Genomic DNA, 27,529 nt, shown 5'->3' on the forward strand with positions numbered 1-27,529 from the left:
GGGCAAGTGAAATAGCGGAGCAAAGTGAAATGGTGAAATATTTACTCTGCTTTTAGCTCCACCTATCTGGTATTATTTTAACTATATAGTACCAAATGTAGTCTATTCCAGTAAGTAAAAAAAATACCGCCGAAGATTAGAGAATTTGGTAATACAGGCAATTTTAAAAAACTGATACTCATATTGTAATATTTTGTTGTAAGTCAAAAATTATTTTTCTCAATATAAAATGATAAAGTTATTGTTATTAACATTTAAATATTAATTGAGACCTCCTAATATTCAATGCAGTATTAGTTTAGTTAATATTAAGTTTATTTGTATTTAAAATAAAATGTACAATTAGTCAAGTACATACTGGGCAAAGTGGATGGAGCAAAGTGAAATAGTTTGTTTCATTCATTCACTCAATCATTTTTATAAATCACTTACGTTTTTATTTATTAATTAATTCATTTACATTCCTTCATTTAGCAATTTACTTATTTATTCATTCATTCATTTATATTCTTATTCATTCATTCTTTAATCGCTCATTTATTTTTCTTCTATATTAATTTATTCATTCATTTAATTGTTCGTTTTATGTTTCATTATCTCTTCATTTATTCATTCAACCTTTTATGTACTGATTCTTTTGATCAAGAATATGTTTTATACTCGAATAGAAAGAATTTCATTAGGAAAATATTTTATTTTCCACTTTGCCCCATGAAAAAAAAAGTGAAATTTTCCACTTTTTTTCGAAGGCTCAAATTTACTGCCAAAAATAAAAAATACTGCTTCAATGCAAGTTTTATTATAAAATAGAATGTTCTTTCTTTATGTACTGTAATTTTTAAAAGAAATTTCCGATTTGTTCATTTTGAAAAAACTCAGTCATCTTAAACATTTCACTTTGCCCCATACTCCCCTACTTATGTAGCATGTTAACTACCACCATTAAGAAACAGTTAAAATTTGACAACTCGATTTTTTCTCTATTGTAAGCAGAAACATATGTGTATTTTCTTGTGGATATCTTATGAATTCATTCATACATTTGTGTGTTCATTTTATGAATGCACCAACTGCTCCTAAAACTAAATATTCTTGATAATTCTCTGGTATACCAGAACCAGAAAGTGATCAAGGACAGTGTTCCAAAACAAATAAATTATAAAGAGGGTAAACGATCGAAATATTTTTTTAAGTTTCTGTAAAAAAGTTCATAATTGACGAAACTGTATAATTATTGTTGAAACTACACAGTGCTCCAAAAAGAGTTTTAAAAAGCCACGAGATCAGCTAGGGTCTCTAACGCCGTATTCACCAGACAATACTCGATCAGACAGTCAACTCAAACTATCGGTCGAGGACTTCTTCAGGCTACGAAAGACTTCAATATGCATTTCAGCTGTCTAACCCAGAGTCAAATTGCTGGGCTGGATAGTTTTATATTTGACAAACAAATAACATGAAATACACCGCCAGCTCAGTCATTTCAGCCGAGGACTGCAGTTTCGTGCTTATTAGCACTCATCAGTCCGGCATAGGAAAGTGACTGAGCTGGAAATGGAAAACCTCTTAAGGAAGCCAAGAGTGCGAAAGAAACTGGTAGCTAATATAGAATTAGCAAACCAGACGAGTGACCGAAGCAATGGTTCGGTTCAACTCGAAGATTGAACGCGAGGCAAGGTTTATTCAGTAAATTACCGCCCATTAGCCAGGGCTAAAGCAGAAATACGTGAAATACACCCCCAGCTCAGTCATTTCAGCCGAGGACTGCAGTTTCGTGCTTATTAGCACTCATCAGCCCGGCATAGGAAAGTGACTGAGCTGGAGATGGAAAACCTCTTCTGGTCTGCTAATTCTATATTAGCTACCAGTTTGTTTCGCACTCTTGGCTTCCTTAAGAGGTTTTCCATCTCCAGCTCAGTCACTTTCCTATGCCGGGCTGATGAGTGCTAATAAGCACGAAACTGCAGTCCTCGGCTGGAAATGACTGAACTGGCGGTGTATTTCACGTATTTCTGCTTTAGCCCTGGCTAATGGGCGGTAATTTACTGAATAAACAAATAACAGTTCAGTCTGTAATTTTTCTCTTGTTTTTCAATTGAATGTTGTTTGGTTACTTCAATGTGGTAGACTTCCTTGCTTTTTTTCAATTCCATTCTGCTATCTTCTGTCTGTTACAGTTGATTTTTTTTAATAAACGGATGCGTTTATAATACAGTCCCGAGAAGTCAGTTCTCGATAGTCCGGACGAATTGAGAAAACTCGGCCATATTCTGGCAAGACGAGGAAAAAAACGCGTAAAAAGTTTGCTGCACGTGCAGTCCCATTAAACCAGCTACCTTTCGGTCAATTAGGTAAAGTTTTCAGGAATCAATTGAAGTAAGCAGTGACGCAACAATTATGGAAACGATTTGGAGAATGTTTGACCCTAAAATATCCTTACTGCTCTGGTGCGAAACTAGATAGTAACAAGGATCAGGCGATCATCATCTTTGGGCAATCTGGCTCGAAAACTTTAATACAACATGTTTAATACCAACGCTATTGGTATTAAACATCTTGTATCAAGTTCCACCATACACATTTTTAATCAGGTACACACTGTAAAATCTGGAAAAAATGAGCAGAAAAAACGATACATGAAATTTGTACACGGAAAAAGGTTCAAAATAAGTGTAATAGATAAATTATTACTTTGTACCAAAAACGAAAATGTAAAGAACTGCAGGAAAATGCATCAATTTTTAGGAAATTAACAGTAACGTGTTCCTTTTTCGATGCAAAAAGATGCGAGGATGTAAAGATGTCCGATTAAAAACTTTTTCCCCCATAACTTCACATCTTTTTGCGTAGAAAAAAAGATTTCTTGTGATCTCCAAACACATGGCTGCACTTCTTTTTCTTGCATAAATTTATTTTTTCGATTTATAGTTAGATACAAGCCCAAAATGTACTGAAAACCATATTTCCTTTAAAACGGTTGATTTACGTTAGTCTCTAACTTCAAAAATAATGACAAAAATAAAATAATAAGTAAGTAAAAAAAGAAAAGTAAAAAACAAAACAAATGTGTTTAAAAATAGTAAAACTCGATATACTTTTTAACAAGGATCTCCTTCAGAACTGAATAAGCTTGCTTTTATTTAAAAACATTATCATTTCTGGAACATTATTTGTCGCAGGGCTTTGTCTCCAAATTATTTAACATAATTCATTTAATTCTTTCCAACGTTTAAAACAGAAAATATTTGAAACAAAGCAAAATATACTACCTTCACGTAAAATGAAAATATTGTTTATTGTGAAAACGATTTCAAATTAATTCCCTCATTTAACACATTATATTTTAGTTCATACAACAATGATTTTTTTTTTCTGTTAATAAAACTCGTAATTTTCAAGCATAGCCTTTCAATGTAGAAATGCATAAATGTAGGAAAAATTAAGCGTAAAATTGCAGAAATATTCCTTAATAATAAATTTTAAAATTACAAAAGTAAACAGTTAATGTAAAAATGAATTTAATACAAGAACTTTGTACGTAAACTGCATTTGTTTATTTCAAATTATAAAACTTGATTTATTTTAAATGGATAACTAACAATCAAAACTAATTTTCAATAAGTATAAAGTAAAAGATTTTCAACTGAACAATCTCATTTATAGCGTTACAAATGAAAATAATGTGTAATCAGTAAAATATAAGTTATTTCAATTTTATCTTCTGTGTGAAATTTAAAATGTTTTGGTAAAAACTCGATAAACCGTGTCTGACATTTTGTCCCTAAATGTCAGACATTTAGGGACATATTGAGGAAGAGTTTTTTTTTGTGTGTGTAACGGTGAGCATTGATGCACTTGTGATAAAATCGAGTTTTCTTTTTTTGAAATATTACATTCAACTTAAAATTTTTAACTCATTAATCAATCTCAAATTTCCTTTTTCTCAGTGCAGTGCAACTTTATTCAGTTCGAACTTTTTTAGTTTCTGCTTTATTCATCCTTTTTCTTTAACCGTTGCAGTTCTTAATTTGCAATTTTCCCATGTATCCATTAGTAACGTTTTGTGTAACTTGTTTGGTCCTTCTTACACTTTTGGCGCGAAAATTTTCCAAAAGTACCTTTTATCACTTTTCTGGTGATCCTTTTGTCTTCTATAACATCACTTTTATCAAACTACTATCGATATTGATTTGAAATTATTTTTAACTTGCTTGGCGACTTAATTTTACATTCCATTTCCATTATCCAGACTCCAAAGGTTTTAAATAAGGACTTTTACTGTCTAATTTTTCCCCCATTTAAAAAAGTGTTGTGTGTGTGTTTTCTCTTCTCACTGGTACTATGGAAAAATTTTGAAGCTCCCTAATATTTAGGTGAGTCTTTTTTTTTAAATTAAATTATCCAGTACTCTGGCTGAGCTACCAATTTATTTGTTGCTACCTTTTTCGTTATACCTATTGGTAATACTATACACAGGGTGTATTTAGGTTAAAATATATTTATTTATGTTCTTAAATCTGCTGTTTACATTACTTAATTAGTATTCTAGCTTACCCACACTAGCCCACCCCACCCTTAGCTTGTCCACACTGGCCCCATGACATGTGGCTAATATGGACAAAAGCAACCTTTAATATATATATTAAATAACTATTCTGCCAAATGGTTTAATATAGCAATCAAAAAAGTGCAAAAGAGCAAATTATTGTAAAACAAAATCAGGTTTTAGAAACAGTATTTAGTATATTGTTTTCCCAAAAATGAAAAATTTGTCCACACTATCCCCCTTCTCCCCTATGTATACACAGTAGTGTAGCTGGAAAAAAATATTTGAAGGACCGTACCTCTTTTTTTTTGGTAGATGTCATGGTTGATAGATGCTTGTTTTGGGGTCAAAAAAGGTCAGTTTCGACAACTTACGCCAGTATTTATGTAACAAGTAGACATTTTATAATTATAATACTTTTGTTAAGTCTATGTTTTTTAAGCTACATAATTTTGATAACCATTTCTTTATTCTTGTGTTTAATATTGAAACCTTTTTCTTTTTTTTTCTTTCTTTTTTGTAGTTTTCTCTGTTATTTATTTCGTAATTTACATTTTTCTAAAATGTAACCTAAAGTACAGACTAAAAATTATTTTTTGTTTTATTTTTACCTGTGACCATACTACGCTTGGAGATATGATATTTCTATTTAGAATTAATGCAATATTCCACGTAAGTTCAATTTTGCAAATTTTCTACCGTAACAAAGTTTTTTTTATATAAAAAAATTTAATAACTTAATTTTGTGACGTGCTGAAATGGAACCTGCGATTTTTGGAATGGAAAACATATCTTACCATTCGGCAACAGAGAAATATCTTACAAAATGAACGTTAATTGTTTTATACATCTAAACCTGAATAAAGTTTTTTTTTTTTTTGGTTCATTTTTCATAACCATATATTCCTACTTTTGGATAATTTTAGTTTTCAGTTTCCTTCAAAGTGTATTGCTGTTCTAATGAAACATTTTGAATGTACGTGAGTATGTCGTGCAGAAAGATCACTTGTAACTTTTTAAATGAACGGATCAAAAGAATGAAGGGTCCTCTGATGAACGGATCATTAAAAAGAACGACATTGCCCACCTCTAGTGTGTAAAACCAAAACGCATAGTTCTAAATGATTTTATCTTCTTGGCATAACCGTACGTTTTTGATCTTCTAAAAATCAAGCCAAGTGTTTTGCTCAAATCAAAAACGAAACATCGACTGAGGGGCATTATAAAAAGCAAACAAAGATGACTGGTTAATAATCGAATAAAACCTCAAATAACCAGAAGGCATATGTTTTCCGTTCACGTAAGGCAACTTATATTTTTAAAAACTATTAGTTTTATTATTGGTTTGACTAACTATGATAAGTTTCTCTAACTACAGCTTATTATACTTTTATCTAGGCTAATAAAGAAATCTCAATTTTCACAACTAATGTAACATCATTTTTCTGAGCATAAGCATTTCCTTTATTCATTCTTTCTTTCATCACTAAAAAAATACAAGAATTAAAAAAAAAAAAAGGATTGTCTTAGCTCTTTTCTATTTTTCACGACTACATTTTTCATAAAATCTCTATATTTCAACAAAAAATACCGCAGTAAATTCATTTAAGCATAATATTACTAAAATTTGTCTTTATTAGTTAGCCAAAAAAAATTATTGTTATCTTAGACCACTTGTTAAAAGTCTGTTGTAGTCTACATAGTTTCAAAAATTCGACTTCCTTTTAATTTCTACTCGAAAGAACTGAACGCACGTTCCTGTGAGCATCAAGGCAACTATTTAGTGTCTAGGAATTCTAGTTTTTGATAAAAATATTTTCATAGATCATAGATTCATAAAATATTCACATATACTAAAATAATCAAGCTAAAAGCAATTTTGATTATCCGAGTACTCTATATTCTAACCACATTCTCTCTTTAATTTGCAAGAGTGGTTATAAGATTATGAGGGGAAAAGATTTGAGCTAATTTTAGGCATTTTTCATCAACAACATTATTGGACATTCAGTTTTTAAAAATTGAAATGCTTGAACTTTTTTAAATGCTCTTTTGCTCGTTTGATATTATCGTATTGAGCATGCCTTTAAAACAGAATCCTTTTCTTTGAGGGTTGTGCTTAAAAAATTGTAAGCAATGATTAAATATGAAAATTCAACATTCATTGCTGGAAAGTAAATCTTTGAGTACTTCAAGAGACTATAAGAATAAAAGAATTACTCTGTCATTTAAAAAAGCTTTTAAAACGGTTACACTGTGCTTGAAACATCAACATCCACACTCGGAAAGTGAATCTTTTGGTGTTTCAAAAGACTGAGAAAAAAAGAAAGTAATTACAATATCTTTTTTTAAAAAAAAATTTAGAAATCTTGCAGTGCTTAAAATCTGAAAAATCAACATCCACTCTCTGAGAGTGAATCTTCGTGAACTTCTCTTCTAGAGCTGATAACAAAAAAGCTATTACACTCTCGTTTCAAAATTTTTTGAAACACATTGCACTGTGCTTATAATCTAAAAATTCACCCCCAACTTTTCGAAAGTGAATCTTTGAGTACTTCAAGAGACTGATAAGAAGAAAGTGATTACAATCTCGCCTCAACTTATTAAAAGTATTGTTCAATAACAATAACCGAAGAAGTCATCTACGGCAAAATGTTATTTGTTTCATTTCGCTGTCTACCTCTCCTCTCCCTTTAGATAGAAATCGTTGCCATCATTTATCGGGATCATTTTATTTGGGGAATGAACGAAGAAAATGACCATTGGAAGAAAGAAGTGTCGGAGAAATTTGGGGATGAAAAACGGTCATCAACGATGTCTCTGGCTTTTGGAAGAAGAATTGTCGACTCTCATCCAGGGCCCTCCAATTTTCTACGAAATGAAACCCCATAAAGCATCCGACAGAAGCGAACGAAGGAATGGGGGAATGAGCGAAGGGATAGAAAGAATAGATATATAATGGTAGAAGAGCAACATCCGGAAGACACAACAAGAGACAGATAAGCGTTACCGGGCGCCATCTGTGGAGAAGATTCACTAATGTCACAAAAGAGATCTTGTAATGGGCTTTTTTCCCATTCCATGAAAAATAAAAGAATCACACACACAAACACATAAGGGGAGGATGGAGAATGTACGGATGCTACCTGCTCTTCTCCTACCGACGGATATTTCTAGAACTATTCCCGGCAAACTTTTGTTAATAACATATTTATACGCGTCGACAATGCGCTCTAAGCTGTGGATCAAATGGAAAACGTCGATAAGGAGGGATAAAGTTAGATAGCTCCTCTACGGGAGTCTACAGGGGCTTAGTAATTGCTTCTAGAAAGCAACCGCTTATTTTATTTCTCATACAACCAAGCAAACAATATCGAGGATTAAATGCCAAGCGGGGGAGGGAGGACTCGAAATTCTGGGACAATACTGAAGCTCAAATTTTTGAAACGATGAAGATCTGTCTTTTCTTGCTGCAACGATGTCGTTAGTAGGTGGTTTCTAAATTTGCAAACAAAAATGTTTATATATTTTGAATAAAAACTTAATCTGATTGTTCAGATCTAAATACATTGTAGGAAATATTGTCGATTATCGCATGCTTGTAACGGTAAGACATTAGTTCAAAGCTTGAAAATAGCCAATGAATCCACTCCATTAAAAGAAACCTAACAGAATACTAAAAGTAAACTGGCAGTGTCTTAAGTTTCGCGGAATTTTTTTTAAAAATAATATTATGTAGGGGAGACCATGTTTAGTTGTTACAACTTTTTTCAGTATTTTTTTTACAATAAACTATTTTAAGTATATAAATGTGTGAAACTTTAAAATGCATCTAGATTGTTTATTACTCATAACATATTTAAAAAAATGATTAGAAGCCACAACTTCAAAATATTTAAAGTCATTTGAATGTATGTACATTGTAACAACTTACCCCACCACGGGGCACACAACCGTTTCTCTTGAGCACTTTCCCTGCTACTGACTGCAAGCGCTCCAGTGACCGTCAGGGAATGCAGATGGGTGAGTGCTATCTTCTAGTGCTAGGAAAGTCAGTTTCTTCCGGCGGTTAATTTTAAATTCGAATGTGACAACTTACCCCGGTCTCCCCTACACGTTTTATCCCCCGAATTTACTATTAAATTTAAAAACGTCATCATGGAACGAAATTTAATGCTTCGTGCTTCAACTTGATACTCTGTAATAATGTATGGACGTAGGACATCAGGGAAATTAAATAAAAAAATATTTATTCTATATAAATTCGTAGATATTTTACTAACTATGCTTATAAGAGTAAAGTTAAATCTTGTTTTGGAAACAAACATTACTCAACTAAGATGAAAAACCCACGAACAAAGAAAAATTACGAAGACGGTAAGAAAAATTAAATCTTTAATTTAAATTTAAAAAAAAATAAATAAATAAAAAATGTCCGCTAAAAAGTATTGTTGGAATCCAAAACCTTAAAATTAGTCCAATTCATTTAAAGAAATCGTTTAATCCAAGACATGAGTTAAAAATCATTTTTAATCAAACAAATCTTACACACAAGAGATTATAAGATTATTTCAGTATTTTCCCCCTATGGTTTCGGTTCTGAACGTAATAATAGTAAGATTAACCTTAATCGAATTTGTAATCCTTGCGAATTTTTCAAAGCTCTAGTTTAGGTCTTCCTTTGTTGTATGATTTAGAAATAGACAAAAAGATTTGATCTAATAATCCATTTTCTTAATCTGTGTGCAATGAAAATGTCATTAGTCAGTGAAATAAATTCAACTGTAGCATTTTTCAAAATTTCAATTATGAGTTCTAGCCTTTATAAATGTTTGAATATACGTATGTAGGTGTGAAAATAGAAAAATGTAGTTTTTTAACTCAAAATTTAGAGCATAATGTCTTAGTTCTAAGGTTTTAAATCATTTTTCATATATTTTACAAATATATGAAAGTAATATTGATGATAAGTTACCAACGTTAACATGATAGGACACAATAGATTTTTTTTGTACCGGGTGGGTTCAAAGGATTCCCCTGACTTCAAAACAGCATGGTTCCGAAACGATTGCATTTATTACAATAAGTGATAAAGAGAAAAAAATATCTTTTTTTTTTGTTTTCTGCTACGAATGTTCGATGTGTGACTACCTCTTTTATAGCATACGTCCAGTCTAATCCAGTTCCTTTCATACATTTTGAAGCATCACTCTATGACTCTATGGTTCGTAATGCTCTACAACTTTGTAGAATGAGAGACACTCTGTTAAAAATTCGCGATGCTGCACCGATGCATACATGAGGTTCTTGTGGTGTTTTTGGCATCGGTAGTTGATAAACGGTATCTTTAGCATAGCCCAATAAAAGAAATCACACATCGTGTGGAACAAACTAGATTACGGAAAATTTTCCATGTCGGCAAGTTTGAATTTCGACCAGCAAAACCACGTCTGTAATGCATGTGACGCTATTTCGACTGAGACATTGCCACACGTACGTGTAAATTTTTCTGCGACTACGCCACTTTATTGCTGCAAAAGGCGGCTATGTTGAGATCATTGTTGTTTAGTTTTTCGGCTGCCAGCGTCGTCTGGTGATGTCATTTTGAACTATTTGAACGCAATGTATTTTTCAAAATGCATTGGTTTTTTAATAAAAAAAATGCTGCGAATGGCGCATTTCTGTCTGAAACTGTGTTGTTTGTGTATATGTTCAAAATGGGTCACTCATTTATTGGACACACTGTTATATATATATATATATATATATATATATATATATATATATATATATATATATATATATATATATAAAGGTTGGGCCGAAAAAAAATATTTCCGAGAAGCAAATTTATTTATTTATAAGCCAAACATCTTCATATTCATAGAGGACTGTGTGCCAAGCCTTGCCTCCGAACACACACCGTTAAGATTTACAGCACAAGAAAGTAACACATAGCACACCGGCGGGAATCGAACCCACGACCTCCGGCTTAGAAGACGACGCTTCTACCACATAGCCACGGAGGCCCCGAGAAGCAAATTCTAATAGCAAAAAAAAGTTGTGTATTACCATCCTAAACATGAGAAAAATAATTTAAAAGACTAATATGTTTATCTTCAGATCGCGCATTGGCAGAAAGTTTGAAAAAAAAAAAAGATGAAAAATGTTTAATTTTCAAATATTTTTATAAAAATCCAAATGTTCAAAATTTTTGTTCTAAAAACGTTCACATTCTTCCTTTTAATATTTTTTTTCATCTATCTTTTAAAATATTTACATCCCTTTGCAGTTTTTAGTCCATGAAGAAGCCGCAAAGTTACTTGAAACTGACCAAAAATCGACGTTTTTAACTTTTCTTCCACATTGCAGTATTTCTTCTTTTAGAGCCCAGTTCTGTTTTTGGTTTACAACAAATGTGTACTATACAGTTCTTGGCTGAAATTATATTTTAGTGCATTAACAACCCAGAACCCACCACAAGTAGGTGGTTGCACTTTGTGTTCCACCCTACTATTCTCAAGAAGAATAGGTCTTTACAGGACTTATGTATTTATTAAGTAATTTGCATTCACAATGACTATATTATTTTAAACAAGTTTCTACGTTTTGATCAAAGTTTGAACTTGAACTTACAACTCAGTTTTGGCATTGATCTTTTCGAAAATGAAGTTTTTCAGATAAATTTATCCTGTGTGTCTAATGTCTTACATAAATTTATACAAATTCAATAACCAGTACCCCAATTCTTTCATCTGCCCGAGAACGCAATATGGGAATTTTCAGAATGGCATACCTAAGCTAACGTATAGTTTCTAGATATGATAAAATATCCTTGTTTTCACAACATCACTGAAGTGAAGAAAAGTAAACACGTTGATCAATTAATTAACTGTTACAGTTCGAAGCTTCAACTCTTAAAATTGATGGAAAAAATTCTCTTAGAGGTAGAAGTGTTTCTTGATGGTTAATCTTTTGCGTTAATCCTATTGTAGTTCAATTCCTATATGCTTCGCCTTTAGTCGAATGCCATGATCAATAACAGTTTCTCAACAATAGCAAAGTAAGCATTTCTTTGAATCACCGTTTCCGCGATGAGCATCAGACTCCTGACTTGCTAATTTTGTAACTTTAAATAAAGTGTTTCACGGAAGTTAGTTCCCTTCTTTAAGTTTTAAGTTTATCGAACCATAGAAGCATAAAGCATACTTTTAGAGATATAATTTAAGAGTGTCTTCATTCCATTGTTTGAAAATATACAGCCCCAGTACTCCGTTAGCACGCGTTAACGATTGCTAATGATCGAGGTCAATATCACATTTTCCTTTCTGTATTACATTGACAATATCCATCAAATGCACTTTTGCTCGCTTTTTAACTCAGTTTTTAAAACTTCGTTTTCTTCCAACCGAGTTCTATCCAAGTTAATAATATTTAAATGCACTAAAACAGTTGGAGCTTTACCATGATTCACTCAATGTTCCTCAGTACACTCTGGCTGTTGAAAGGGTTATTAAACCGGCTAGTGAGTCGGTAGGTTGGGTATTTTGGGATGAGGATATGAATTTATGTGAAAACTTAATACTTGCTACCATCAGTGCAAAAATTAAGTCACATGCTTACAAGTACAACTTCTAAACTTGATTCAAACGTAGAAATTTGCTTAAAATAATATAATCATTGTGAATGCAATTTTTTTTACAAATGTATAATTTTTGTAAATAATTAATCTTCTTTTATATTGTAGGACACAAAGCGCAACCACCTACTTGTGGTGGTTTCTGGGTTGTAAATACAATAAAATTAAGTTGCATTTCCAGCCAAGAACTGTATTTCCCACATTTATTACAAAAAAAAAATCTATAACTAAAAGAAGAAATACTGCAGTGAACAAAATAAGCTAAAGACGTCGACTTTTGGTTACTTTCAAGAAACTTTGCGGCTTTTCGTGAAATAAGAACTGTAGATGAATGTAAATATTTTCAAAGATATATGAAAAGAGTTTTAAAATGAAGCATTTAAACGGTATTCGAACAAAAATTTTGATGATTTGGATTTTCATTTAACAAAATTTAAATGACCGTTTTTATTTTTTATTTTTTAACTTTGCAGCCAATACGCTATCTGAAGATATAAATATTATTATTTTTACATTTTTTTCCATGTTAAGGATGGCAATACACAACTTTTTTTTTTTTGCTATTAGAAGTTGCTTATCAAAAATGTCCCTTTTTACAGCAAACCCTAATATATACATATAGATATAACTAAAATCATTTTTCGGCGATACAAGTAATACAAAACAAAATATTTGCATCCGGCTATAAGATAATTATTATGAAATAAATGAAACTTGGCGAAAATAATTTGTGGGAACAAACCTACAAACAAAAGCAGTTTCAAACAATATTAAATTCATTTCAAGAGCTCATTTTTCCAAAGTGAGTACTGAAGTGCAAGTATTTTGTCTTGGTTGTTTTAGTGTCACAAATATTTACTGTTATAATGGATTGATTTGTAGCTATATTATTGCGTACGTTAAATGATTTGTCAAATTAGCAGTAATAGAGTGTTTTTAACAGTTAAACGAAATATTTTCTGAAAAACTCGGCAATAAATAATGCAAATATTTTCCATTTTCAAACGAAAATAGCATTGGATTTCACTCTTGCACAAGAGTGTAATTTTTCATTCATATATTGAAAAGAAAAAAATAATTATGTAATGATACGTTCAACCTTAACACTTTTATTTTTTAGTTCCAACGCATATATTGCGCAATCCATATTTAAGAACAATCTTGTAAAAAAACAATAACTAGATGTACTGAACCACCACAAACTGCATCGCTTATTTTTAGAGAAATACCTTTAAATCTGACATAGCCCGACCCCGAAATCCATAAATCGGCGTCAATTTCTGTCTTCCACCTCGGTGTGGCTATTGCTCAGACAATTGTAGCGAGATCAGGCCCCCTTTGGCTGGTAAACCCGTTACTAGAAAGGGCCCGAGCGCCCTTAGGTTGCAAACATCTCTTATCTCCTTTAGTTCCTTTTTCTGATCAATATCGCCGACGATTGTAATGGCAACATAAGCGCTTTCTCCGAGCCACCTGGCCAGAGGGACTTTCCACACATTGTATTATTCTAGAACTACTTCATAACTTTTATACTCTTAAGATGAGATCCAAAAAAAAAAGAAAGACAAAAAAATATCTGAATAATAATCCGGGGTTTAAATTGAATTTACTGTATTAAATAGCTTAAGTAATATATTCATTAACGAAACCTAAATCCATATGATTTTATAATTAATTGATGATTTATGTACTTTTAAAACGAATTAAAAAAAAAAAACAAAACATTAACAAGCTCATCCATGAAGTTTTCAAATTTAAAGATTAAGAACAAAAGACATTTTTCTCGTGATATTTTATTTTTTTTTCTCTTTTGATTTATGTTTAAACTGCCAACTCCTTTAGAAAGTATTGTCTTGCTTCACAGCCAAGTGAATGAAAGTCATTGAAGTTTGATTTCTGTAAATTATGCTATTAAAATAAACTATTTTTTTTTTTTTGTATTTACAAAGAGCAAAAGTAAGGAAAGTGAATTAGTACAAATAAGAAGCTTGTGCACCGAAATTTTAAGAGATTAATTTTGAATCAACTTCTCCAGGGGTGCCAACCCAAGAGCGAAAGCACCTCCCCCCCCCAAATATCGTGAAGCCCCCAAAGTAAAAAAAACCCTCAAAAACCCCCTCCTTATAATTTCAATGACGCAATCTGCACCATTACCCCCCCCCCCCAGGTGGGCACCCCAGACTTTTCAGCCAGGTTCAAACTCGAAAGTTCAGCCAGGCAAACAAAACACTAATAACGTATCCGGTCCTGAAATGCAATTTGGGGGGGTGGGGGTGCACCCTTGTTCATAGGGGTAGGGTACCCCTGTCATAGGCAACAGGCAACACTTTCCCGAGAGACTCCCATCTGGTAAGTCACACTGTGACAGAAACTAGGGGCTCCTTGGGGGTTATGTTATGTCATAGGCAACAAAAGCAAAGCCAATCATTTGCTTTAACTGAAGACCATCCCTTACACAAATAATTTTTAGTCCCGTATAACATCATTTACATGAATGAATCAAATGAATCAATTAACCAGCGTTTTTGAAACACAAAAAATTGCAAATTACTGCAGACACGCGTTTCTGTGTTACAAAGAACACCTTTTTCAATGCAAAGAAGTGTGAGCTCCTGGATGAAATGTCATCCGAGAAAAGCAACACGGTGGAACAAGGAGACAGTATAAATACCAAAAAATAGAATTCAACAGAACAAAAACTCATTTGCATAAGTTATAATTGAAATAGACTTCCAAATGAAGGTAAGACAAACATGAAAATACGGCTTCCAATCCACGGTTTCGCAAACGATAATTTTTTACATAGTTGTCTTTAACTTGAGGATCGTTCAGTATAACCAATTCTGTGGGCCAATGACCAGAAATAGAGACGGCTTCCCGTTCTATATCCTTGAATAATGCGGAGAAGAAATCTCCTGATTCGTCTTAGAAGCTTACAATTTGCTTTCTTTCTGAAGGAGTCTTCCCAAGCTTTTGAAGCATAAGAAATAAATAGAGCATTATTTTAGCTATAAATCAGTTTAAGAGCATAAGTTTTAACACCAAGGTGTCTTTAGAAATTCGCAATAAACCGAGAATAACTCTTACACATTAACTGGAAACATAAGACATTTAAAATGTACAACATTAATGACAATTAGTAAATAATGAAAAAATAATTAGAGTTAAAGATTCAAATATTTACATTCATATATATACATGCAAGCTTTAATTGTTTATGAACCAAACTCGATTTAAAGAAAAAAAATATAGTTGTGCCCCTGAAAACAAATAATGTGGTAGAAGCATTTCCAATTACTAAAAAAATCTGGGCATAGATCGAAAAATTAAATTGCTTCATTCAGTCGTATGAAGTTCGTCGCATTTAAACGGCAGCGTTCCATTATTGTCACTAAAGCATGTCCAATGAATAAGTGACGAAGTTGGAACTTTCCGCGGGCGCGTATGTCATTGTTTTATTGGAGGAATAAAAAAAGCTATCGCTTCGGCCCTGGAAATGAACATATATCTATAAAAGAACTGTGACATGATTAGGGGCAATAAATTTCTGACCTGAAAAGGTTTTCTATAAAGGCGAATAACGGTAACCAAAATTCTGTTAATCTACGACGGTTGCTATAGTGACGAGGTTGTTCGAGTCACCAATCCAATTCTGTTTCTGCCTTTAATAGCCCTTTGTGACGCTCGAGTCACGAAACCTCGACCAAAGTGGGACCTCAAACCCATTACACGCACGATTCGGAGCTTGCATTCAGCGGTAGCATGCTTCTCAAATCGTTTCGATTAAGAAAATTAATAAACTCGAGTCCCGATAGCTTTGCGCCTCACCGTTTATTGAAATCTCGAATGGCCTTTGATTTTTGGCCAGATAAGGAGTCGATTTATTTAATCGTCTAATTTTATAATAAAGACATGATCTACGTATTGTTTAGAGGAATAAATATGTTTAAATCTAACTTATTTGTTCTTTGGTGATTTTTATGTTCTTGTCATACGTGCATAAAATTAATTAGTCATTATGTTTTGTAGAAATGTTAGCCTTAAATTTGCACCACATAAATTGTTTTACATTGACTTTTGTCAACGCTATTGCGTGCCACTTAGCATCTTAATTGTACTCGTGAGTAACTTCTTAATGAGTCAATATCTTAAATATAATGACCATAAGGTTTTCCACTTTTATGTCGAAAATAAGTGACACAAAATGGCTGTAGCATGCAGTACAAGATGACTAATTAGAATTTGTTTAAGACTTTTTTTATGTGTGTGTGTGTGTGTGTGTGTGTGTGTGTCTGTTTTTTCTTTTTTTTTTATTTGTTTGTTGTACCATATCGTCGCCTCAGAGCAACAGTAGGATATTTTAGTGTTATTCATAAGATTAGATGTCTTACTGTTGCTCTGAGGCGACGATAAATGCCTCAAAGCCTGGACTTTGTTTGAATAAAGCTCACGGGTACTCAAATCCTGTATTATTTTTTCAATCTTATGTGAAGTTTTATAAATTAGACGGAATTCAGTTCTTTTACATAAAATAAGACATAACGAAGCTAGGACTGCCGGTTGTTGTTTTAGAAATGTAACCATGATTAAAACTATGTGAACATTAATTAGTATTTAGGTAAGTTAACACTTCATTTTAAATTTGAGTTGCATGATTATTTGCAATGTTACATTTTGTTAAATGCATGATGTAATGACGTCTGCATAAAGTCATTGTTTTTAAGTCTAAATTTTTGTATGATTTGCAGCAATTTGTGCTTCGAGTCACAGAACCAAAAATACAAAATGAACCCACTTCTGTGCAACACAAAAAATACAAGTTGTAAAAACTTCGCCCTAAAAAGCTATTTTTGTATGTTTGTAGTTAGTATATTTTGTATAGTATACCGACATTACAAAAATTGTGGATACATAATTTTGCAATTACATGGATGAAACAGTATCCTTTAAACTAAGATCAATTAATTTTTGTCATTTTGCATGTAACTGTAAGCAAGCAATAATCGGCCGATAAGTGAACTATTATCTTAAAAGATCTAACAAGTTACAATATGTAATTTTCATGTTCTAAATAAATAACACAGAATGCATTCTTTCAGATGAAATGTAAAATTTCCAATCAAAAAGATTTTGACGACTATCTTGTTTTAATAATCAACTATTCTTGTTTTAATATGTATTAATGAATCAACAATTAATTTACAATGAGATTCAGATATAATGGTCGATGATATTTTCTAACTTATGAGGGACAAGTCTAAAACATTGAAAACCTTTATTATTATCTATTGTCTTACTTTACGTCTTATGTATATATTTAGACGCATATTTATTTCTACATGCTGCCTCAATGTAATATTCTTTTAAAAGTATTTATTAAATTAAGCACATAAAGGAGTAAAATATGCAGCGTCATACTTGCTCCTAATCATTAGTATTACTTTACTTACTGTTACCCAAATCAGCACGGAATTTCAATTTTCATTGGAACATTGTAACTAAAGTTTTATTTTTGCTTTGGACTGCTTGAAATCTCTTAGAATTTATTTATTTACTTATTTTGCATCTTCGTTGTTTTTTTCTTTTTAGTTGCTTGCTGACTGAAGCTAAAAGTACAAGATATAGATGTGAAATTTATTTTTTAAGTACTAGAAATTAAAAGTGATTCAGTACGGAGTACAAAAGTCTAGTAAGGACTTTTTCTCTTGAGGCTCTTTTCCCCAAAGAGGAAAAGGTATTTTTTTATTTAATTATATCTTTTTAATGTACGAAAATTATTTTTGAAAATATTCCAGCTGGGGCATCCAATTAAAAAAAAAAATAGTTAACATTCTTTATTACCACATTTTTTGTTGGTAAAGTTAATGACAACAATTGTCAAATTAAACAGTTAGGTGAACTTCATAAACAAACTGAAAAGGTTTATTTAAAGTTCTCATTCATTTAGTCTTCTCTGAATTATCTAAAAAAAGGAATTGTCTAAAAGAGAAAATGAATTGATGAATGGTCGTAGAAAATTTTATTCCACTAAATGAAAGTACTTAAAAGACAAACCGAGCGTTGGTTTAAATGATTTATTTGAGTAACAAATTACCTTTATATGTAGCCAAATAGCAATATAAAGCTTTTAATAAATTTCTACCCACAAATAAGAAAATTTCTAGTTACATAAGGTATTGTTATATTGACACTTAAAAGCATTTCGTTCTTTCCTACAACAAAACAGTTTTGTATCATCGTATATATTTCCAATATAACCGGTCCATTTTCCAGTATCAGAATTGTTTCTTAATACAACAAAATCAAAGAACAAGCCCCGAAGCTATAAGAGAAAGGATATGTTTGCATAGCCAAAACCAACAGAATCAGAACAAATTTCGAGAATTCCGAAATCCTCAAGCAAAAGATAAAAATTTTAGTTTCATCTGTAGCTTCCCATTAGGACGTATTTTCCGAAGTGACTTAAATAAATGATAGCGATACGCTGCAGTCATTTTAGTGCATTAATACTCTGTTAAAGTGATTAAATGAACAATTTTGTGTTTAGTATCAAAGGCGCTACCATTTTGCGCTGCGTAAAAATTGTTTTCAATATTTATTTCTTATCTGAATATTGCATGAGAATTTATTCTCGATTGCGGATTCTCTTGAATATTATGCAGTGGGGCTTAGGAGAATGTTACTGTGGTTTTCATGACATAATTATATGTTTTTATTATTGTAACCTTATATTAGAAATTACAAAACGAGGAGCGCAAACTCAAGGATCAATAAATAAATTAAAATTTATTGTATATATATTTCAACTATATTTGAGTCATCATCTGTTTAGATCTGCTTTAGGTGTTAGTTCTTTAAAATAATTGATCATTTGTTTTCCTTTTTGTTCCCTTATGTTTTCTAAAAATTGTTTCAAAATTTTCTTCTTTTTTTTGAGTAAGTTTATTCAGATTTAATTACTCATTAAATGAAAAGCAGTTTTTCTTAGTTTGAATAATATTTAATTTAAACTATTTTTTTTCTTTTTTAATTGTTTTAATAAAATTTTTGCGATACAAATGAGCCACGTTAGTTGAAGAAAAATGAAATAAATTAAAATCTACAGTTCAGTTGATACGTCATTTGTTTCAGACTTATTATGTTTAAGTAGTTCAAATTTGTTTGCGATATTAGTTATCTAAATTTCTGCCAATAATTTTTCACTTTAATTTTTCGTATGTTTCAAGAATCATTCCTTGGTTATCATTTAAAATAAAAAATAAAATAAAATAAAAATTGAATAAATAATCAAACAAAAATAGAAGAAATAAAAAAAATAATCGTGTTTTTTTCCCTATTTTAAGTAAGTTTATTCTGAATTAATTGCTCATAGAAAGATTTAAAAAAGAAAATAATATTTCTTTTTTTTTAAACATTGTTTAATTTAAAATGCTTCTATTTTGTTCTCCATATTTGCACAATAAGTGACTTACAAAAAAAATGTAATTTAATTTGCCATGCCCCTTTATTTTAACACGTACTACGTTTATTATTATTATCATCATCGTTGTAACTATTATTACCGATGTCGCCATTGTTCGTTGGGGTTGCAATAATTTTTTTCCAGTTAAAAGAAGCAAATTGAGTTAAAATAATTACTTATACTTGTCTGAATGAAACCATGCCGGAACGAATACATTTCAACATTTTTGAACTCTGACTTCCAACAATTCTTTTGTGTGTTTTTTTCTTTTTTATGTGGAAAGGATGGGGAGTGCTATTTGTGTCAGAATACTTCATAAACTTCAATGAACTTTTGTTTTATAACTTTTTATGTTTATTCTTAGTATGCAAAGCATATAAGTAACACATTCATACAACAGAGAAAGCATGACATTATAACGTGTCAAAAGCTCATTTTCGAGACGTTATAATATCATGAAAAAAATCAAGCTAAGCAAAAAGCTATCTTTGAAAAATATAGGAATGGACATGTGGTTTTCAAAACGTTAAAAATGTGTCAGTGCTGGTTAAAAAAAAAAACAGTTTTAAAAAAATCTATTTTCGTCAAAATTAAAGAGTATACTTAAGAAATGGTTATTCTTAACCGTTGAACATAAACCAAATTAAAACGCATCTCATCCCAAAAAAGATCAGTAATTTTAAACTTAACGAGTTTCAAAAAAAATGTATGTTTACCAAATGCAAAATAAACTAGATTCAAGGAATCAAGTTATAATCCCGTTGCGCACAGGTTAAAGCGTGAAACACATATTTTCTAAAATGCTAAAATGTTTACTAAAATTAACTTGCGGCTTTTGAAATGTCTATCTTCAGGAAATGCAAAATAAACTGCTCCAGCTTATATTTGAGATCCGGTTTAACTACTGAAGCACGATTTGAAAGCGGGAATTATCTTTAAGCTCGCGTGCGTCGATCAAGATATGCTACAACCTGAAACTCGATATTTCACCCCGAAATAGTCCCAGGCCATCCTTCTGCATGTATCAAAAAGTCTCTAGAGAAGCTAATAGTTAATTCCACTAGCAGCTGGTTGAGGAACGAAATCCTGAAGCAACGGAAGGCTACAATTATAGCTTAATTTGCGTCTAAACAAAAAAGATTGTAAAAAGTGGGAAAAACCGGGTAACAACTTAAAGGTTGACCTTTACCTCATTCATGAACGCCCATCGCATTAAAGGACTACAATTATTCTTTACCCTACCGTACGCGAAGAGGTTCACTAAAAAAGTAAAGAAAAGGGGAGACAAAAAGGGAGCGTGAGAGAGTTAGATTCAGAGGGACCATATATACATTACGAGTGGATAATTTTTCAATTTGTAGCCCCACGTTTCATCTCGCTTATGGGGAAAATTAAAAAAACAAAAAGCGGAGTGCATATGAATGTGTGATGTAGCTAACAACATTAAATCGTACTTACGAGATAATATACTACTAAATGTCATCATTTTTTTTTCTTAAATATCTGGTGTATTCGTACGTTAAAAAAACTTTTCAATAAAAATCACTTACTTGTAGTTTCCAAAATGATACAATATACTGTTTTTAATAGATGGGTAGGGGTGACAAAAGCTGCTTGCAGGTCGGCAGAGTCGGAGAGTCGGAGTCAGAATGATTTTGGGGTACAGGAGTTGGAATCGTAGTCGAGAGTTGAAGGTTTGAAATTCCACTATTCAGAGTCAAAGTCGGTCATTTTCCCTAAGAGTCTGCAACTCTTTCAGTGCTTGAGATGTCGAAGTCACAGTCGGAGTCGGATGATTTTGACGTAAAGTAGTTGGAGTCTGAGTCGAGGGTTTAAAATTCCAAGAGTCGCAATAGGGGTCTTTTCTTCTAAGAGTCCGCAACTCTTCCAGTGCTTGCGGAGTCGGGGTCAGACTGATTTTGACGAAAAGGAGTGGGAGTCGATAGTTCTTCCTCCGACTCCTCAGGCCTGGCTGCATGCCACACTTCATCCTACAAAAGTTTGATTTTCACTTGAAAACAACGTGAAAAGAATGAGATGAAATTTAAGCACAACATTTTTCGCAAAAGAAATCTTACATAATTATAAAAACATCTACAGTTAAAGAAACATATTTATTTTTTCCTTTAGAGGTTACTTCTTACGTTTCACACACCAAATCAAAGTTGTTATGAATAGAAAAAAAATCAGCAAATATGTGTTCAGCAAATATGACTAGTGGATAACCAAGAGATAATTTAATAAAGCATTTCATTGAAAATGCAAACTTGTTTATGCATACGCCCTCTCATTTATTAGCGACATAATTTCAAATTTAAAAGTATCAAAAATCACAACGCTACATTGTTAAAACTTGTGGACCATACAATGTCGATTCCTCCCAGAAAACCTTGGGTTTCAGCATTTTGAAAGCTACAAAACAACTGATCAACTATATTATTTTCATAATGTGGAACTTTCTGCTTTTTCCAGAATGAGGTTGAACTTAATCTTAAATTTTAGGGACACCAAATCAGTCCAGAGAAATTTTTCAATATAGCTTGAAATTTTCAGCAAGGGGCTGATCATTAAATGTTTTACGGCATAATAATTTCGGACAGCTGATTTCATATTAGCTAACAATGGAATAGCTGGAAAAAAATCGAAAGTGATACATATGCATATAAATACGAGATTTTTCGAGAGACTTGAAAAGTACGAGATCTTCATAAAAAGCCCATTTTTTGTTAAACTAATTTAACACTGGTTCTTATTTAGAAATAATTTCAAATATTGATAGCATCAAAAACTACAAATGGTATGTTTTGCCTACAAATGGTATGTTGCTTGGAAAGTAAAAGGGTTATTTTTGTTGTTATGTTTATTATTTAGATATAAAATGTTTCGTCAGGAATTTAGCTACAATTAAAAAAAATATATGATACAAAATCAGCAATTGTAGACTATGGCCCGTTTTTCTGTCGATACGCGAGATCTTCCTTATTCCTTTGGCAAATTAATTTACCCCTCATTTTAAAGCTTATCGTGCCTACTAATGACGAAAAATAGACCCACGGTCTAAAAATTTACCACTTCTTTTAAACTTGAGACTTAGAATCATCTAAGTAGAGTTCCTTTAATAGATGGGACAATTTTTCGATAGATATTATAACGGAGCATGAATTGTCATAAGGGAGGACCGAGTAGCTCATCAGTCATTTTCTTCGCTTTTTTTGACTCCATGATGCAGTGTTTTGTTATTATACAGCTAAATTCTTTAAGCATCCTGAACAATGACAGAGTATACATTTTTAAGTCATTATCGAGTTCTTAAGTTATTGAGTCCACGGCAGGAGATTCTACCTGCCGAATATAAGAAATTTTACATAGGGTGTTTTTACGTGGTATTCTTACTCCAGGACTATAAATTTCGACATCAAATCCTTCATGCGGGTCAGCCAGTAGAATATTATCATACTTTATAAAATAGGAAAATTAATTAATATACCGAATGAAATTAGCAGTCAAATTGCAATCACCTTCCATGGTTACATGAGAGTGCATTCATAATACAAAAATATCATGAACTTAGGAAGAAAAATCATTTGCTAAAAACTCGCAGTTTTATGATTGCTAAAAGGGTTTCGTGTAGCCGCGATACACGTAATTTTTTATAGTTTTTTCGTGAGCTAAATTTTCCTTAATTTTTATTAGTCCGCAGAAGTAAAACGTTTACTTCTTAATTTATTATTTGCTTCATTATCTTTCTTTCTTTATTTCTTCCTTTTTTTATGTGTAAAAGTAACGTTTTCACTGTTAATGTAAAATCTGTAACAAATGTTGAAATGTTTTCTCTCAAGTTAAAACCCAATTCATGACTTCTTTTAAAAGCTGTAAATGCGTTAAATGCGTATAAAATACTTAAGCAGGCATTTAAGCTTAAGTGAGAAATACTTCATCGACTTCTTCCAGCAATAGCTTGACGACATCTGGAAAAATTATTTAACCGCAGGCTTCGTTCCCAATGTGTGGTTAAGTGTATTTGAATTGTAGTTTTATTAGATCATTTTTATAACCTTTTTTTTTTAAGAGAAAGTTTTTAACAGTTTTGATGACTCTCAAGGTGATAAAACTCTGTACCTTCTCTCATTGAAGAAGATTTAATTTTATCTTGTTATTTTTCAAAATAACAAAGATTGAAATTTTACTCTAATATAGAACAGAGAAACATTGATTTTGGCGTTTATAAAATTTGTTTCAAATGGTCAGAAATTATTTGCATTTGAAGCCACCTGATAAAAGTTTTTAAAATACTAATTGAACTTTTCAACCTTCCTCTAGCCTTGAAAGCTAAGAAGATGGAATTTCAACAATACAAGTTCACAATTGCAGAATACTTATGTAATAATTCATATATATCTTTTTCTGTTTTACCTCAGATTTTCAACCAGTATTTGCAGTTGAAGCAATATAAGTATTTCTATATTAATCTTTTAATGTTTCGATTAAACTCTTATATTGTTTTAAAATGCCAAAAGTTCAATTTCTAATCTTATATGAGTAAAAAATAAATAAAATAAAATAATCGATAGAGTTTCTCCACGTTGCCTCTAAATGGACAAAAAATCATTCACACTTAGAGTCGCTGAATTAGCGTTTCACCTTCCTGAAACAAATTCATCCGTTTAATACTGAACTTTTTATCATTACCGTTACTAAAATTAATGATAGATCTTGTTTGATTTCTGGGGGAATGGAGGCAAGAAAATAAATCAAACGTACCTAAAAATACATGAAAAATTCATTATAATTTGGCTAGAAAGAGTCTTCTATTCAAATGGCAGATTTATTACTATCTTCTGGAAGGCTTTTGTTCTAAGAAATAACAGGTAATTGAAAATGATTGAATGCGAGCTGTACCATCTTGAGGAAACTTGTAGCAGCCACCTAAGCTTGTTTTTCAGTGTCTTGTAGAGCAGGAATTTGAGTCACGACATTTTGTGAAGCATCTCACGTGCCAGGATGCCTTGTCTTCTGCCCGAACCGACAATTAGTGGCAGACTGGCTATTAGCGTTTTGGAAATTGTGTGGAGCTTCATGATGGGTAGTAGCTCACGATTTGCTATTGAGGAACGTTGCGTGAGGGTTCAAGTTGAGTTCTTGATCTCCCTCTGGTACGGGAATTTCGAAGTCAGAACATAGAGCCGAAGTAGCTGTCAACGCGGCAATTTGTCTATTTGGCTGACTCCCGAAGTGTCTACAGTAGTTGGATGTTTCACTTTTGAAGCTGTCTATTTAAGGGGTTTCTTCTCCCCCCTTTCAATAATAAATAGAGAAAAAAGAATTTGAGAAAGGTTTACTTTTCTCGAAAAAAGGAAACTGAAATGCATGCCTGTAAGCAGATCTCTTTCTTGAAACTCACGAATTTGTCATCATCTTGTATCGTCCTTTTGTGTGAGGCTTGTAGGTAGCTATGAAACCTTTCACCTTACACATTGCAAAAGAATATATGAAATAAATCTTTGTTTTCTGTGGGAAAACTAATTGCTGAAGGACGTAGGAGTTGGTTCCTTGTGTAACTCGTTTAACCCTTTAAGAACAAAATGAGATATATCCCCCCTAGGTTCAAGTGCATGTAATAAATTATCGAATACAAGTAATGTGTGTATTTTTTCATATTATTGATGTACCAGAATCTGTATATTAACCAAAAAACACACTTTTAAACATATATTTTTTTTCTTTTGAAAGCATATCAAGCTTTACTATTCTACTTCAGAATTTATGATTTTCAAAGGGTTAAATGAGTCAGTTAACAATATCATAGCGTAAATCAAATTGCTACTTCCTCTTCCAATGCGACATAAACTGATGTGATGAAAACTAGTCATTTGATGCACTGTGGCTACTTATGGAATTTAGACAACTGAAAATAAATTTCATTTTTGTATCATAGCTTCAATTATTTTTCGTCTCGCCCACTTAATGTCATATGCACCAATATAGTGGAAAAAAACTATTGTTTATCAGAAGAATTTTAGTAGAGGGCAGATATACTAAACTAATACTTTTTAAATCAAATTGCACATACCTCAGCTGGTTAAGACAACACATTTTACTTTATGTTTCAGCATAATTGCACATGAAGTTTCATCGCCACAAGCCTTGGAATACAAGCCAGACTTTGGGGGAAATCCGAGGTATGCAATTTGAATTCTTTCGTTTACGTTACTTTTCTCTCAAGATTTATTTTTATGATGTACTAGCTGCGTCTCCGGGCATTGCACGGTCAGCCTCAAGAATTAAAATCACGTCAAGTGACGTATGTCCAATCATCTGGCTTGAATGAAAAAAAAAAGTGTAAAAACCTGTCACAAAAATGACAATAGTCCCTGAAAATCCAAACTTGGACATTAGTCCCTAAAGATTTACATTCGAATAAGGAAACTTCGTAAATAAAATTAACACTTCCCTGAAAATCCCAGTTCCCGTCAGATTACATCAGGCGCTATCTCGATAGCGACTTAAATTTTGGCTTTGCATATTGTTTTTCACGCTCATTTTTGTACCTAATTATGAAACAAAGGAAGTTCCTCAGCCAATGTAGTAATCATTGAAATGAATAATACAGCAAATAATACACATCATATCCGTTGTTACTCGCATTCTAACAGTAAGTGCTACACCTATTATCTTTAATGTCGCCTGTCCCCCAAAAATTCATTTTTTCAACTATGCATTTTATAATGCTACCTATTTCGTAGTTGATAGTTGTTCTTTACATGACAGTCACATTTTACGTGTGACTACAGCCTATAAGTATTAATGGAAGGGCTTAACTTCTAACAAAAGAAGCGTGGGAGCCCTTCAGACATTTTTTTATGCGTAAATAGCCTAGACTCCCGTCCAATTTGTAAAAAAATACATTGCATTGTAAAAAAGTGCAGAAGCTGAGCTTCCTTGAGTTCCTGTGAATGTTAACCTATTATAGGGTTAATTAACAAAATGAGGTGGAGATTATTTAGATTCGAACAACAGTATCGAATATTTAAATCAATTATTACTGTTCTTTATTTTGCATTAAGAATAACTTTGGTTTGTAATAACATGACAAAAAGAAGAATATGCAATATTTGAACTATGATATCAGTGATTCACGGGCGATATTTGAAGAAAAAAGAAAAAAAAAGAGCCGTATTCATATTTAACCTGATTCTGAATAATAACCCTTTTTGGGATTAAAAGTAGTGGTCCGAAATTTATCACATGAAAGTATATTTCTGTTTATAGCATTAAATGCTAGATTTTTATGTTTACTAGTAGAAATTTAATAAACAAAAAACATTTTTTTCATACTTTCCATGTGCTTTAATAAACGATTTGCGATGACTTACGCTTTAATATTTTTGATTATATAAGGTAAACACACCAGTAGTGGCCAGGGCTTCAGTAGTGGCCACTTCAAGGTTTATGTTTGAAAAAATAGTATTCCATGTCTCCCAAGTGCATCAAACGCACGTTTGAATCGATTGGGTAACTTGGAATCCTATTTTTTGAATATAAACCTTGAAGTGGGCACTACACTGAAGCACTATTAAACATTGGCCCCTACTGGTGCGTTTACCTGACTCTGCAGTAAGTAAAATTACTTTTAATATGCGTCTTATTAACTATTTACAGCTGAGCCCAAATCGTTTTTGATACCCCATAGTACTTATCTAGTATCCCCCCCCCCCCTCCCAATACAGTTACTTTGCAAAAGTGACTCACTTCCAGAAAGAATTAAAAGAAAACAGGAAGTTCTACCCTAGGACCACATATTCTGGGATATTTAAATGATTCATTATTTTCCGCAAGTTTCAGAAAAGTGTACACTGTACACAAAAGTTTCGAATTTTACTTC

This window comes from Uloborus diversus, chromosome 3, assembly GCF_026930045.1.
Source record: "Uloborus diversus isolate 005 chromosome 3, Udiv.v.3.1, whole genome shotgun sequence".
Classification (NCBI taxonomy): domain Eukaryota; kingdom Metazoa; phylum Arthropoda; class Arachnida; order Araneae; family Uloboridae; genus Uloborus; species Uloborus diversus.